This window comes from Xenopus laevis, chromosome 5L (assembly GCF_017654675.1).
Source record: "Xenopus laevis strain J_2021 chromosome 5L, Xenopus_laevis_v10.1, whole genome shotgun sequence".
Taxonomy (NCBI): domain Eukaryota; kingdom Metazoa; phylum Chordata; class Amphibia; order Anura; family Pipidae; genus Xenopus; species Xenopus laevis.
The window spans coordinates 75,424,218-75,441,535 of record NC_054379.1 but is presented as its reverse complement, the minus strand read 5'-3'; positions in this window follow the sequence as shown (position 1 = coordinate 75,441,535).

Here is a 17,318-nt window from a genome sequence, read left to right as displayed (position 1 = left end):
CATAAGAAATTACATTGGTACTTTAGCTTTTGTATTCTCATATATATTTGTAATCTACTTGTCTAATATTCTTATTCAATGCCTTTTAGTTTGCATCTTTCTACAAATTTGAATTCTTATGAGTGGCAAATGCATCCTACAAAAACTACATATCTCTCAATATTTGAAAAAATGAAAAGAGGGACAAAAAGTTGTGCCGCATGCAGAGCGGTGAAAATGTTCGACCCCGCACATTTATGACCACACCCCCTAATTACCATATCAATTTTACTAAATGTTGCAGGTTATGAAAGTTTGAACACAATTCTGAGAGTGTTAGTGCAATGGTTTATGCGTTATAATATTTTTGCTAAACAAAGTGAATTGCTCTTTAAGATGCTAATCTCAGTTCTCCTAAAACCTGCTTATCTTAAATAGATACAATTGTATCTTTGCTTACCTTAAATTGTTACAGAAGCATCTTAGCGCAGCTGCTGATTGTTCTGGGCTCTCTACCAAAAAGATTATTTTAATTAAGTCTCAGGAACGTTGTATTTTTTTCTGGCGTCAGTGGAGGAGATCAAAGAGAAACTTAGGAGGCTTCAGTAAGAAACCTGGAGCTGCCGGCCAAGCTGTCAAAATCGTGACTGTCCCACAGAAAACAGGACAGTTAGGAGGTATGCAACCATAACTGAGATTTTATAAAAGCTGAGACACGATCATTTGGTATTAAACGCATAGGGGGTTATTCATTAAAGATCTAGTTGTGTATTTGAGTTTTTCATGGGTAGTTTCACTAAAAACTATTTTTTTCATAAAAAAAGAAACACATTTTTGAGATCTAGTTGTGTATTTGAGTTTTTCAAGGGTAGTTTCACTAAAAACTATTTTTTTCATAAAAAAGAAACACATTTTTGAGATTTATTAAGTCCTAAAGCTACAAAAAGCCCAAATCCATAACTCCAGCTAAAAGCTGTCGAGGTCATATAGAAGCAGAAGCAATGGCAGAGGTCCCTTTAACCATTTGAAAATTTTTGTATGGTGGTTTGAACTTGAAAACTCAATAAATTCGAGTATTTGAGGTTTTTCGATGAATTAGGTATTCTAGTTTTTACCCCGATTGCATTCAATTGAGTTTTTTATATTCTGTTTTTTTTCATAAATAAGCAGACATTCTAGTATTGAGTTTATTCATGGTAGAAAAAAAATCACAAACTCTACCTTTGATAAATAGCCTCCTTAATGTGAATTGTTGTTTCTAATCTAAAATATTAGTGCTATTACACAAAGGTAGAGTTGCCACCTGTCAGGTTTTGACCCAGACAGCCCTGTAATTTTAAGGGATGCCCAGGTCAAAACTGCCTGCCCGGTGTTCCAAATTAGGAAAACCTGGCAGGATTCTCTTAGATTGCCATGATGATAGGCCAATCCCAATTGCCCCCCCCCCCGACATCATGGTCAGCCCTATCTGCATCTGGGCCCTGCCCCCTATGCATCACAGCCCATCCCTTCCACATCACAGCCTTGCCTGGCCTCCACCGGGCTAAAAGGTGGCAACCCTACACAGAGGGGAATTACATGTGAAAAGAAGTGTACACTTTCTGTGATAAACTGTTTGGATAGCAGTGGTTTAAATAATTCTACTGTGTTAGTTCAGGTGAAGCAGTCAGACAACCACAGAAATTTCTGGTACATTTATTAGAACATGGCAGGTAAGACTGGCTTGCTCTTTGCTTGATCTCAGTTCAAACAGGAAGGGGGAAACAGGAACAGGAATATGAATCATAAGGCAATGGTAAAACAGCACGAATGCCAACCAAAATCACTTTCTATACCTGATTGATTATGGCTTGGTGGCAGCATTGCGAAATGGATGAAAATATCCTACATAAGATAATTACCATAATTCAATATGGTAAATGCAAAAACACAAGCAAGTGCAGTGTGTTTACATCCATAATGATGTTTTTTATACATGTTTATAACGGTACAAATAAAGCAGAATTAATCATGTACCCTTCAAAAATGACATTTTTTAATAATTAATAGTGCTACTTCCCTGATTTATTTTTAAAATTACAAAAGCATATAAATATTTCGTTGTGAACTAGTGAACAGCTCCAAAACACATTTACTTGCTGGTAACAAAATATTATGTGCATCTAATATGCACATAAAATATTATGTATGAAATATACATGTACAATACTAAATTGCAAAGTTCTCAAAAAGAAGCCAGACCCACTTCATTTCCAGACTCTTATATTACATTTAAATATATATAAATATATATATATATATATATATATAAAAAAAAAACACAAAATTAAAAAAAGCCTCCTAGTCCACACCAATGAAGGAAGGGTCCCCCTACCCAGATCTCTATGCAGGAAGAATGAAACAAAAAACAAAAAAATGGATGTAGTCAGGGTTCTAAGGAACGACATACCAAACCATGTGAAGTAATGTACTGGATGAATGATCAAGGAATCAGACATATTCCCACCACTGCTGTGTTGTATGTGAAAAGTAAGGACATTAAATACTAATGGAAGCCATGCATAGTTGAAGGTAATGTTTCAGTAGCCCATAGGGTCCACTGAGTAGCCCTTCTCAGCCCTTACTTAAACCAAAGACTGTAGCTGTGGAAGGAAGGGTTTGTTTGTACAGATTACTTGTCAGGAGACTGATGATTTTTATTTAATCTGTTTGTAAGTACAGAAAGTAGAATATGACCTTACTTCCACATATTGTTAGTGCAAAAAAATAACAAGGCATATATTTTACTTAGTTCATAGGCAGAGAATGTTCAGCTGTTCCTGGAGTATAACATAACTCTCATATTACTCTCATATTTGTCAAGTCAATACTTCAACAACATCAATTATTTCCTGGTTCACTAGTGAAAAAGAGAACCTAGCCTGGTTAGGGTGAAAACGGCTAAAAGGAGCCAAAAAGCTCTTCACATGCAAGACATGCAGCATAAGGCCTTCTGAAAACAGAAGGTATTTACTTGGCTTGTGCCATATACATAGCACTGCCTTAATATTCAGAAGGTCTTATGCTGCATGTCTTGCATGTGAAGAGGTTTTTGGTTCCTTTTAACCTGTCTCACCCTAATCAGGCTAGGCTCTCTTTTTCTCTACTCCACAAGTCCTACCCACTCAGAAGCCATGTTCCAATATCTTACACTGATGAGATCTAACAAATCAAATAAATGGAAACAGGCTGTCTGTAAGTTTGGATATATGGCTCTGAAATATTAGGCTGTATCTGTGCTATAAAACCAGCCGTTCTGGATGCATAGTTGGCCAAAGGGACATAAAGGAGTGATTTGCAATGCCTTATGTTAGCATTTTTGGTATTAAGGCAGTGCTATGTATATGCCACGAGGAAATTAAATAACTTCTGTTTTCAGAAGGCCTTATGCTGCTGGTTCACTAGTATAATGTTTCAGATGGCTTCTTCTTAGAGGAGAGGTAACAATGATAGTTGAAATGGCACTTCCACATTGAGATGTTCATATGTTCAAAGAAAATTGGAAAGGAGGATGGAAATACAGATATAATTCTTAGTATTTCCATTAGAAAAATATATGAGTAAATTGTGCAGCATTTCCAACTTTACAAACCCATGTTCTTCTAGCTGTCAGTTTTAAAATATTCTCAGTGGAAATTTTAAAGCACACATTCTGTAGCTTTCCCCAGAGGAGTAACTGGCTGGAAGGGCATTTTCTCTGACTTTATTGTAAAAATTCTTTCCACAAGAGCTCAGTAAAACTGAGGTTGGGCGATTGTGCCAGCAAGTCCATCAAAGACAGGACTCTAGCTTCCTGTTTCTCACCCAAATAGGTTTTCCATAGTTTTGAAGTATGCTTTGGATTGTTATCTTGCTGCATAATAAAAAAGAAACAACCGAGAGTTGACTACAGGGGATAGCATGAATAATTCTTAATTATTACAAACTTTTGAACACGAATGTACATTTTCTTAAAATGTTTTGATGAACATCCACAACAGAAAGAAAAGTGGGACAACGAAAAGAAATAGATTCCTACAGTTCTAGAATTATGCTATATTGTTGGGAGAATTACATTGGAGTTGCCCCAGAGCTCTTCTTTGTCAGGAGTTGTCACTCTAACAGTAATATTAATAAGTAGGAACATGGCATAGGAATTTTAGATGTTGCTTACAAGAGTAGAAAAAGCACACTGACATTTTAGCTTTCTTGTCTCTCCTAGTGTAAAAGTTCAATTATTTTGTGGAACACTAGATTCCTTGCAGCCCTTGCTGCGCTACCCATAGCCAAGATTTCATTCTGGCATCTGAGTTTCTATATTACTGTATATATAAAACAGTGTTGTCCTTTTTCACATAAATGCAAAGTAAGGTACAGGACAGGTTTTTAATGTTCTATATCTCTAGATAGGTTGTAGGTGGAAAGCTGGATACATTGAAAAAAGATTTCAATGTCATCCTCTAAAAAAAATCACTGTAAAATATATAATATGCATTAAGAAACGAAAAAAGTTGTTGCCTATAAACTTGAGGAATATGTTTGCAAAATAAAATTCGGATCACTGCAAAATCTATTTATTTGTACGTTTATGGAATACCTGGGCACACATACACATTAACACACGCAATTAGTTCAAAATGGCATCCCGCACAATTCATTCACAGCATATTGTAAATAATTGACCTAGTGATAGCAGTTAAATTTCCATTTCAAAACTATAAAGTTGCATTACGCTGGCAGGTTCTCACTATGTCTACATGAAAGTAGAGAAGCTTATGTCCCCAGGGTTTTTTGGCTTTCCAGATGAAAAGAAAGCAGCTCTAGCAACAGGTGTTGTGCTTCTCTCTGATAATAAAACAGTCTGTGAAGCAGAATAATATATTAGAAGGATGAATCTAATTGAAGTCACTCAGTTGGAAAGAATACAGTATATACTGCATGGATTGTGTGAATAAAATCAAATGAATGGGAAAAATATATAAAATATATCACTATAATATGACATAAGAGCAATTTATATCAAGGCATTTTTTTTTTAATTTTGTTATTTGGAACCCTATTACAGATTGGGATAGAAATGTTTATTTTGCAACCGCTGGCCAAAACCCACATCACAACATAAAGAAAATCATCAAACATCATTGGAATCTATTTTGTTCATAGATGACTGGAGAGTTGAGATCTGTACTGAATATAATGAGTTAAATGATTTCTAAAACTTGTCCTCTTTTACTTTCTCTACCATTAGTGATTCTGATTATGCTTGCCTGTTTCCTGTAGTTTCTCAATCCACCTTTCTCTATTGCCTGCTGTATCATGTCACTCTACCTATTCTTACTGGTTTGTGGATTATAGATGTTTCTCTTCCTCCACATTTGGCAGAGTTGATTGCCCCTCCTGTTTGTCAGTTTTGCAAGACTCGGCTGCCACAAAGTCTTACTAAACACCTTGGGCAGCAATGCAGAAGAAGACACCCTCCCTACAGTAAAAGAGGAGATATATTTGCTTAGCTCTTGATAAGAACCTGTGCTATTAAAAGCACCCTACATGGCTTCAAGATAATGCCAAAGAGTTGTGGCAACTTCATTCTTATATAATGCAAATAAAAATTCATCATGGAGAAATCAGTCAATATATGTAAATTTTCTGGTCAAATTTTACTTTACAGCATGGTGGAATTGAGTACCAATCCATAGTACCATCCATAGTTTGACAACAGGGCTCACACATGCAATGTATAAAATATAGTTTAAATTGAAATGCATTGCCAAATTAAAGTCAGCATGACAAAAATATTGTTTACATTGTTTGCTATCTATTGATTGCAAAAAATGCACCTGTACTTTAAAATTGAGAACACATATTGATGATAACAATTAAGGAACTTTTATAAAGGCACCTGTGTCCAAACATGATCCTGCACTTCCACATGGTCAATGGTGCACAACTGCTTCTTTTACTGTTGCGGAACTCTGCAGCCACCAAAACCATGGACCTATGGTGGCTCCAAGGTATCCACAGCAGGTTGCCTCAATAGGTGCTCCAGATGTGCACACAGGGATGCAAACACCATTTTGAATCAGCCCCAACCTACCCCCTCAGTTGATTTGCATCAAAATTCAAGTTCAGTTGTGTCCATTTTGATGCATCAGGCACAATTTCAGCAGAAACAACTTAATGATGGGAATGATTACACCAATATTATAGTAAAATATTACATTATAGGTAAAAAACAGATTTATGTTGAAAGTTGCACTTACTTGCAGTTTTAAATTACCCCTACAGTTCAGGCTCAAAATAACTCTAGATTCTTGGGTACTTTATGTTGCCTTTTAAAATAGGCAAGATATTGTACTTTGTAAAATAAGATGACGGGAAAAATCATAGTTTATATTACGCGATTACCTTTCTGACTTTTCTAGTAACTAAATTGAACTAGTATTTGGAGATTTTCATAAGATCAAAAGGTACTTTGCCAATGCACACTGAAGTAGGCAGATCTAAAAGCTTTCTGTAGACACAATCAGGCATGGGTGGACCAATCCAGATCCTCCTGTGATCATTCGGGAGCAACGTTTTTCATAACCTGGATTTCTAATATTTTTATGTTGTTACTTTGAGAGCTTCAGTGTTTTTCAAGCCATTTCAAAATAAATGCTTCAAAAATTCAGTGTGAAATAATGTTTATAATTCTCATTCCTGTGTCTGTAACAAACAATGTCTATTTTAAAAGCCTAAATTGGTTTTACAATCACCTACAGAAAATGAAAGGACCAGAAGTCATTTTATATGTTTGCAGTCCCTGTATTTGCTGCAATAAAAATATATCCCTCTGCTTTTTTATTAAAGCATTCATTATGTTTATGGCTACATTAGAGAGATGTTTTCTTTTATTATTGTATTTTAGTCTCTGCAGTTTTGCCAGCTAGCAAGGTTTTGACACTTCATTTATTCAGGCAATATTATTTTATAGACAATTGAAGAAACTACACTTGTCATGACATATCACATTTTTGAATATTTGCATATGTTGGGAAATGATGGTACTATATAAACTTATCAGAGTAAATAGATTTACAAAAAAAAATGTTTATTATGAGACAAGGAAATCCTTTTTTTTTTCCCCTAAGGCAGTGCTTACAAAAAAAAAAAGATGCCCAGCTTGGGGGGGAAAAAACAGTGTGACTATAAGCCACTATATGACCTTTAAAAAATTGCATTTTTTTACATTTGAAGAAACCTGATTTTTTTTCAAAGTCAAATGATTATTAAAAATTGATTAATTAAAATTGTGAAAAAAACTCTCAATAGCATTGAATTAGTATTCTACTTCAATTTCAATGGGTCTACAAACTCTCAAAAAACTTTAGAAAATTTGAGAAGCTCCAATTTTAAAAAAAAACTTAATATTTTGCCTTAAATCCAATTGGCTTCTTTAAGAACTTGCAAGCTTTTATATGCCAACATATTCTGTTCAAGTTTTTTGACTACACGTTTTAGCTTAATAAATATTGAACATTTTTTTTAAAACCATAATTCAAATAGTTATGTTTTAGTGCAAACAAATTAAATTTCAGTGGAAAATAGAATTCAGACCTAAATCTAAATCAGCCCCTTAAAGGAGAAGGAAACCTAGTCGGCGCAAAACCCTCCCCCCCCTCCCCTGTGTTGCCCACCCTCCATCCTCCCCCCTGGCATACCTGTCCCGCTGGGCAAATGCCCCTAACTTGTTACTTACCCTTCTGCACAGGTCCTGTCCACAGTCCCTGTCACAGTCGCCATCTTCTTCCAAGCGATCTTCTTCCTGCTTTGACCGGCGCATGCGCAGTAGGAGCATTACGCTGGTACGATCTACTGCGCATGCGCCAAAAGTCACGAAGAAAACTTTGTGACTTTTGGCGCATCAACAGTTTTTGGGCATCAACAGTGTATAGGAATAGTCAGTGGCAGGGTAGCATTGGTGCATGGGCAGCCTTAGCTCCAGGGAGGAGCATTTCTCCTGTGAAGCTTTGTGCTTACAGTCACACAAGTGCACAAAGAAAGGGAGCAGAACAATAAAAAGAGGAGAGAGGAGTGCCTAATGCTGTACAGCTTATAGGTTGAAAGCAAGTCTTTAGATTAGGGCAGTTCATAAATTAAGCAGTATATTAGTGGAGTTATTGGCTAGAATCGAATGGTTTTGTGTGTGTACAGAACAATGCCCACTTACATTCCAAAACCACTCTGAATGGACAGGTGACTGGTTGATAGTAGTGATCTGCGGGCTAGCCCTCGGGCAGGTTCGGCCAACATTTGCACAAAATATTCGGGCCCCAACCATGACCTAACAGTGCCCCACTTCTGTCGCTAATTATGTGTATTTATAGACGCTCGTCACCCCCTCTGTGACGTCAGAGACGGGGATGGGTCTGGCATGGGTATATAAAGAAATGCGGGTCGTTTCGAGTGCGGGTCCTAATCAGTCAGGTTAGGGTCAGGTGTGGTTTGAGGATTTCAAAATATGTCAATCCAGGCTTTAAAGGAACAGCTGTATAATTTCAAGTCTTTGAAAATAAACTTTAAAAAACAGAATGTTTTTCATAGATTTGCACTTTCCTACTGGTTTGCAATACAGAGTGTGAATGCTATTCAGTACAGTTACTTAAATTTAACATTCATGAATTGACAGTATGAGACCCTCTAAGCAGAGAAGAAAAAAGAAAGCATCATCGCTATTCTGAAGCAAGTTGAATTCTTTTTATTGTGTAAGCTTTTTCCTTAATAGTGAGAAGAAACTATTTTAAGAAAAACTACTTTGAAACCAGAACAGGCTTCATTATACTTGTTGATAATGTGTAATATAATGCTTAGAAGATGTGTCACCTGGTATAACTGAAATTTATCTTTTAAAAATACTAAAAGAGAATACAAAATCAAATAAGAAGCAATGTCACAAAGAAAGTATAAAGGACTTTTATGAAATGTTATTCGAAAAGAACCCAAAGCTTTTTTTGTAATTAAGTATTCTATTCTAGATACATATTAGATATATATTATGGATTTGGGTTCCCCAATGTTGTTTATTGGTGTGAATAGGGTTATTTTGATTTGCAGGCAATCTTTAGAACAGTAGAAAAGCTTGTTTGAAATGTCTTGCTGCTTTAAAAAAAATGGCCAAAAAGATTCCCTTTGAATTAGGTGTGATTTACCAGCTGTTTGATGCAATAACATGCCCACAAGCAAAATAATACGCATTGCTATACCTACTGTTCTACTAATAGCGGCTGCTGTGAGATGAAAGGAGCTAACCAGAAAGAAAATACTAGTTTCAGTGTTTTTTAAGTCTCATGCTGCTAGTCTGCACTATACATTAAATTGACGTTTGGTGCTAGAGGTAAAATGTGTCTGTCTTCCTGCTGAGTCAGATGCAGGTGAGGGTGACTATAGCTTGTTGCTCAAAGTTGAACATTTTTTTTTTTGTAGTAAACCTTGTTATTTACAGTGAAAGGAATGCTGTCAATTGACACAATAACATGTTCACATAAAACACACGTGTCTGGTGGAGTTTCAGAATGTCAGGCCTGATTTTAAGCAGCAGAAAATGCTGCCATGTGCCAGCAATAGCTATGTCTACATTATTCCAGAGCCAATCAAAGCACTTTACTATTTATACTGCTCTACTGAACTTCAGAGATCCGCCCTCCTCCAACACCCAATGCAAAAGTCTTGGAGCAACAAGCATTGGCAGAATTCAACTTTAAAGACACATATAACTGCTATATGTGTCTTTATTTGAAGACAGATGATATTTCCATAATTGGGTAAAAATTAAGAACCACAAAGACTATACAAAGACTATACAAAGACTATACAAAGACTATACAAAGACTATCTGAATGTGCAACTTTATATACAATATAAAATGGTTTGTATCTGAAACAAACCCTGGTTACATCCAATAACAAGCACATTTGCAGGGTTTTGCTTTATCAAAATAAGCATTTTTTTATTTAAAAAAAAAAAGCACATATTTTGCTCAAATGTAAAAATTTGAAGAGTAATAAAGCAACTTTAATTTGTAGCATAATAGCAATACATCATAACGCCAAAAGTTTAAGACAACTGTGCTTTAAGAAGCACCTGATGTGGTGCAAATACCCTAATGGCTTTTCAGATTTTTTTGCACAATAGGGAACAAGCCATGTTTTTAAAACAACAATATTCATAAAAGGTATAGGTAATTAACCTAGAAAAGATAATTTCCTTCTGCTCAGCATCACTGTTCTGATCTTTAGTTGTTTACCCTTTTTTTCTTCCACTCTATTGTTTCTTAATTTCTCTTTATGCTTCACTGAACCTTTTCTTTTCTGCTGTTTCATCCTTTTCTTCTTTCTACTTCTGATTTTCTTATCTTATCTTTTTTCTCCTACTTCTTTTTTACCTTTTTCGCTCCCTATCTTTATATCACTCATCTTATTTTTTCCCAGTTTATCCCAAACTGTTATATATAATTTATATCCATAGTGGACTCATTAGTCTATGCCCTGCCCAATTTCTTGATGCTTTCCAGTTTTATCTATTTTTTTTGTTATTTACTGCTTACTAAATCTCCCTTTTTAATCTCTCTCTTGTTTTTCCTCTTCTGTAGTTTTCAATTAATTCAAATTATTTTGTTAAAGATAAGGGTTTAAAAACCATGATAGCATCAGCCTTTCTAAATGATGATATTGTTGGGGCTATTTTTTTTTTGGCTGGCACAGATTCAGACTCTTTCTGAGAATCTATAAGTCTTATTGTGTTTACTGCATTAATACCCAAGTGCATTTCCAAAGCATCCCAATTTCACACCTGAGTATAAGTTAACATAGCTGTTGATAAGGAAGTACTGAAGGCATGATACACATCATTCCAAAATGAGAGTTCAAAGACAAGAATCAACACATTTGATATTCCCTATAACATGTTCTGAAAGAGTTGCTTTGGCTTGTGAGCCATTCCAAATAATGCATTTTCATTTCAGATAACAAATACGAACTTTAATTTTGTTCTTCATTCTCCACTCTATTTATTTGGTATCTAGTTGTTTCATTTCATATGCTTTTTTTAGTTATATGATTAGTTGGGGCAGATTTATCAAAATGTGAGTTTAGAGCTTAATAAAGAAAACTCATCAGTGTTCTAATTATTCTTATGGAATTTTTAGAATTGTATTTCTCAATGAGTGAAACTCACCATATGATAAATACACTTCTAAAAATCCCATAGGGATGAATAGAACATGGGCGAGTTTTTAATTACTAATCTCTAAACTCACATTTTGATAAATCTTCCCCATAATGTCATCTAGGGACATATTTCAGATTTTCTTATTTTTCAGCTGTGCAGCGTTTTCTTACACAGTTGGTTCAACAAGGATGACTAATAGTATATTATGTAAATATATATTTTTCTAAGCAATTTTCTTTATTCATTAATCACAAATTTTCAATGGGTTTTAAGAAAGTTATAAATGTTATTGAAAACAGTATATGCATAACTGTTTATATTCTCTGCACTCCTGGCTCTGACTCCTGAAACAAGGTAGCAAGTCAGCTAACAAAAGATAATTCAAAACTGTTTAGATGGATAGGTGCTTAAAAGCAAATGCTATAGGTTGCTATAGGTTACTAGACATTGACAAAACATTTTTTACTACATTTCACCATCCATTATCCTTTTGTTTTACAGCACAGTAGGCATTACTATATATCTAACTAACCTGACATTTATGTGTAAAGAAATGGAGCAGTTGGAGCAAGAATACATTATTGTGACTTTAATAAATGATGTATCAATAAATGATGCTGCAGAATACAACAGAACATTAGCACGCAATATATCTTACAGCTGAAAGCGGTACATTCAGTATAGTCATAAGTCTATATTATGCAAGATCGATGGGGAGGCTATACAACTGTGATTTGCTATTGTAATAAAGGGTGCAAAGTCTTATTGGTTGCAATGGGTGACAAGACTTCACAAAAACATAGCACCTTTTAATATATATTGGGTTAAGATTTTTAATTAGATTTTTTTATAGGACAGGAAGTAAGATTATTTAAAGTCATATGGACTAGTGTTCAGGATTATTGAATACATTTTAAGACAATTAACATAATTTGCCATGATGTTTCACCTATGAAAGAATTTTTATAACTAGTGATGAAGGAAATTGCCCTGTTTCAAAGAACTTTTTTTTCATTGCATCTTTTTTTCTAGCGACAAATGTATTGGAGTCAATGGGTTTTTGTTAACTGGTAAGTTCTTATGACCTGTAGAATGTGACATTTATTACTCAAAACTTGTGTTTTTTAATAAGCATCTGTGAATTCCCAACATTTTCTTCAGTCTGAAAACAATAGTATAAATGTTACTGCACAGACCTCTGAACAATAGTAGCACAGAACATAATTTAATTAGTGCAGTAGGATGAAGATTAGACTGTTACTGGTATTAGTACAGGTATGGGACCCGTTATCCAGAATGTTTGGGTCCTGGGTTTTCTGGATAATGGATCTTTCCGTAATTTGAATCTTAATACTTTAAATCTACTAGAAAAGCAATTAAACATTGAAGAAACCCAATAGGCTGGTTTTGCTTCCAATAAGGATTAATTATATCTTAACTTGGATCAAGTACAAAGTACTGTGTTATTAATACAGAAAAAAAGGAAATCATTTTTTTTAAATTTGGATGAAATGGGAGACGGCCTTTAGTAATTCAGAACTTTTTTTCGGGATTCCCGGATAACGGATCCCATATATAATTATTATTTTATTATTATTATTAACATGCATTTATATAGCACCAGCATATTTCACAGCACTGTTGTTTGTACAAATATTATGACATTTTTTAATTTCTTAAAGAAGTGCTTTACTCAAAAACTACTTCTTATATCAGTAGCATAACTACTAAGCACCGCCCCCCCAGCAAAAAAAAAAAAATCATGCCACAACCCCCACCCACAGACCTGCTTCCTGCTATTGTTATGCCACTACAGAAAATGTCATTCTTAGCAACACTCCAAAATGATTTTTTACATTGGCAGAAAATGTCATTCTAAGCAACTTTCCAATATTCATTGTTTAAATATTTTCAATGGAATAATAGAAAATTATATATTATTTCTTTAGGCAAAAAACTAAAGTAGATAGTTTTTGGTGCAATCTGTAAAAAAATGGAGCAAGCCACCTAAGGACATTTACAAAGATCCCCTGGTAACCTGCTGGCTACTACCGCCTGAGATGAGCTTCTCAACTCGCTTCATGGCAGCAGCAACCATCTGTGCAAGTCTAGTGTAGGTAATGCTTTCAATCTATCCTCTGATCTTACCGGCATGTCTGGACTCGGGAGTTAATCGAGTGCTTATTGACTAATTTTCAGTGATCTTACTCGCATGTATGGATAGTTCCTCGACCATTATTTAGTGATCTTACTTGCTTGTCTGGGATTAATAGAGTGTAGAGTGTTCATTGGCCATTTCTACAGTGATTGTACTGGCCTAGCTTGGGTTAATATATTGATTATCCATTTCCTGTAGTAATTAAACTGGCTCATGAAGACTGGGGTTAATATGCTGTTTATCCATTTTCTGTACTAATTATACTTCCATGTCTAGGGTTGATATGCCCATGATTCATTTTACTTAGGGTTTATATTGGCATGTCTGGGATTGATATGCTTATTATCCATTTTCTGGCACGTCTGGGTTATGTTTTGATAAAATGGGTGTGGTATGTAAAGGTGTTGCCAAACAGTGGGCATGGCCAGTTGGATTTCTGCACAGGTCCTCCAAGACCTTAAAATGGCCCTGAGCTGAGGACCTGTACAGGCAGAACTGCACCCTACACCACTGGCCTAGAAAAGGAGCAAAAAATTTCAAGATAAGAGAGGAGAACTATAGGCAAATGAAAGCCTTCAGTTCAATTCTGTTTTTTAGAAACTAACAATACAAATTTAAATGTAGACAAAAAATAGTGATTTTGAAGAAATGGCAGATGAATGGTTTACCTATCGCTATAACTTTTGAAAAAGAAAGTGTCTGATTTGCTGTTGAAATGACTGACAATGTCAAAGTTACAAAGTTAAATTACAATTAAAACTATGGTGGCATGTAAAAAACACAGAAAGAATTGATATATTTTATCTGATCCCTAAGTTAAACAAACTATTCGATATATTAAGAATGAATTATATGTGTAACTGCTGACTTTCACATGTGAATTATTCATCAGGATTTGCAATTGACTAAGAGGTCAAGTCCTTATATGAATACAGAATGTTTTATACTTGTAAAATTGAATTAAATCTGACAAGCCAGCAATAACACCAAAAAATGAAAATGTTTTAAATGAACAACAATATAATATACTGTTGCCCTCCACTGGTAAAGTGACCACAAAAGCCCAGGACTAGGGCGGCAAGTTATTGGGGGTGGCATGCTGCTCCGGACGCTTTCTCAAGAGCACTAGGGACACACAGCACCCCAGTGCTCCGCGCAGTCGGGCACTAAGGACGCCCGCCCATCAGATCCGGCCCTGGATAAACTGGTGTATTTGCTTCAGAAACACATTTATAGTTTATATAATACACAAAAGCCATGAATATCCTGTAAATTATATCCTTATAAACGGTGAGTTCTGATGTCATCAGTTATAAACGGTGAGTTCTGATGTCATTTCTGTCACATGACTCATTGAAATTTGTGTATTATAATAAATAAAGTACCCCCAGTTGTAAAATATGAGGATATTAGAAGTTACCTCGGAGTTCCATGACCTGTATAAAAACACTCGGCCTACGGCCTCGTGTTTTTATATGGTCATGGAACTCCTCGGTAACTTATAATATCCTTATATTTTACAAAAGGGGGTACTTTATTCACTATATAATCAAGCTGTTGTGTGACTGGGGCAACCATTCAAGCACAGGATACACAGTAGATAACAGATAAGTACTAAATAATTCCATTGTATACCACAGAGCCTATGTTATCTTCTGTGTATCCTATGCCTTTTCTCCTTTTTCCATCTTGAATAGCTGCCCCCATGGCTACACAGCAGCTTGTTTATATAGACTATAGTAGTCTACCTGAAGCAAAGACCAGTTTTACAAGTACAGCACAACACTACACTATTTTTCCATTACTTTTTTTTCCCCTTCAAGACCAACACCTCTACACTTCTACGAAATGGAGATTTTGTTTTCCCATACTAGTAAATGAATAAAAACACATATTGCACAAGGAGTTGGCAAATTTATATTTAGTACATGAATTTCCGGTTATCATATTACTATATTATCCAATACCTGGAAAATGGATGTACTGTGCAGTATTGGACTGGGAAGCCAGGGGCCCACCAGAAAACCTTAGACTGAGGGCCCACTTTACAAACTATTATTCCTCCTCTTCTCACTCAACCTCTTTATTCCCCTAGTCTTTTATCTCTACATACTATAATCTATTCTTCCATTATTAAGCTCCTTAAAGAAATACAGAAATCGTCATAAATAGGCCAAATGTTTAGCAGCATGAGGACCCACTGACACCTGAGCCCACCGAGTGTTTTCCTGGTATCCCGGCGGGCCAGTCCAACACTGGTATTGTGTGCTTCTTGTTCTACTCATGTGCCTTTATGGATTGCCTTTTGGTTACATAGTTACATAGTAACAGTTAAATAGGGTTGAAAAAAGACAAAGTCCATCAAATTCAACCCCTCCAAATGAAAACCCAGCATCCATACACACACCCCTCCCTACTCTCAGATACATTATATATACCCATATATATCTTTATGGGTAAAAAGGTCCCCTGCTATTTGTCTATAATGTCCTCTAATGTACTTGTAAAGTGTAATCATGTCCCCTCACAAACTTCTTTTTTCCAGAGAAAACAACCCCAACCTTGACAGTCTACCCTCATACCCTGCCCTGGATTGCCAGTCCAATGCTATTGCTCAGGGCTGGAACTAGGTGTAGGCAGAGTAGGCACGTGCCTAGGGCGCAAAGCTGGGAGGGCACCAGGCACGTACCTTCTCTGTCGCCTACCCCAAGTCCGGTTCCCTTCTCTTCGAGCTTCTCAAAGCTTCTGCGCATGCGCGCGACCTTGAATTCGCGCATGCGAGCGCATATTCGCGCATGTGCACACGGACGCAAATTCGTGCAGGCTCCGCGACTGCCGGGCCTGCCTAGGGCGCCTGCCCAGCGTGTCCTGGCACTGCTATTGCTATTCGAAAGTAGATAGACTAAGCAAGGAAACATCAAATTATATTTGCCAAACATCTACTTATTTCATATGACCTTTGGGCCAATGTGAGTCAAAAGTGTGATCATGGACACCATCACAATGGAACTTGTATCAAGAAATGACAACTCAGAGCAGTGTGATGGGGCAGGCATGTGTGAAGGGGTTAAACTTAGGACAAACTCCACTGACCCCCCCCCCCCAATGCATTTAACAGACTTATTTGCAAATTAATGGCACTTTGTATATAAACTACTTATTGTAGTGTGACATCAACTGTTTATATTGTAACCAATTTATTTAATTATGTGAGCTATTTGCTACACAAATTCATTGGCAGTAAAAATGACTACTTGCTGCACCCAACAGCAAGATCATTACTCCCTCTAAAGTTTGGGATCAAAACATTTTCAATAATCATTTCTTGCAACTGCTTATAAGTCAAACTCAACTGGGCCCCCAATAGTTATAGCAGTTGCTCTTTTTACATCCCTGCTTTTCAGTTAAACTGTTTATATCATAGTAACCGTTTTTAATAGAATACACATTGATCAAGTTTAATCTCTTGTCCTAGCAAAGCCTAAATAACTGCTAGCTGATATTTCGTGTAGCCCATAAAAGGGGCAAACTGGAATAGCAAAAAGTACTATATGTTTGTGTTCATGAGGCAAGACAAATAAAGTAACTTGAAGCACAGGGTCCTAATATAACTGATGCTGCCCTGTGTGACATTAGCCTTATAGTGTGTCCAAAAACAGTTTTTATGATAAACCATGGAGTTCTAATTCAGGTCCCATGATAACCATTGCCTCAAAATGAATTAAAACAGTGTTTTCTGATTCATGGGTGACAGTGTACCCTTTTATAACGTGTAAAGACGTATCGCTGACATGAATACACAGCTAAAACACAGTTAAGTCATATACTGTATGTACAGGCCCGGATTTGTGGCAAGGCTACATAGGCCTGGGCATAGGGCAGGAAAAAAAAAGGTGAAGCATGCCGCCCAGCCGAATTATGGGGACCTATGCTTCCTCGTTCAATGGCACGGTTGGCA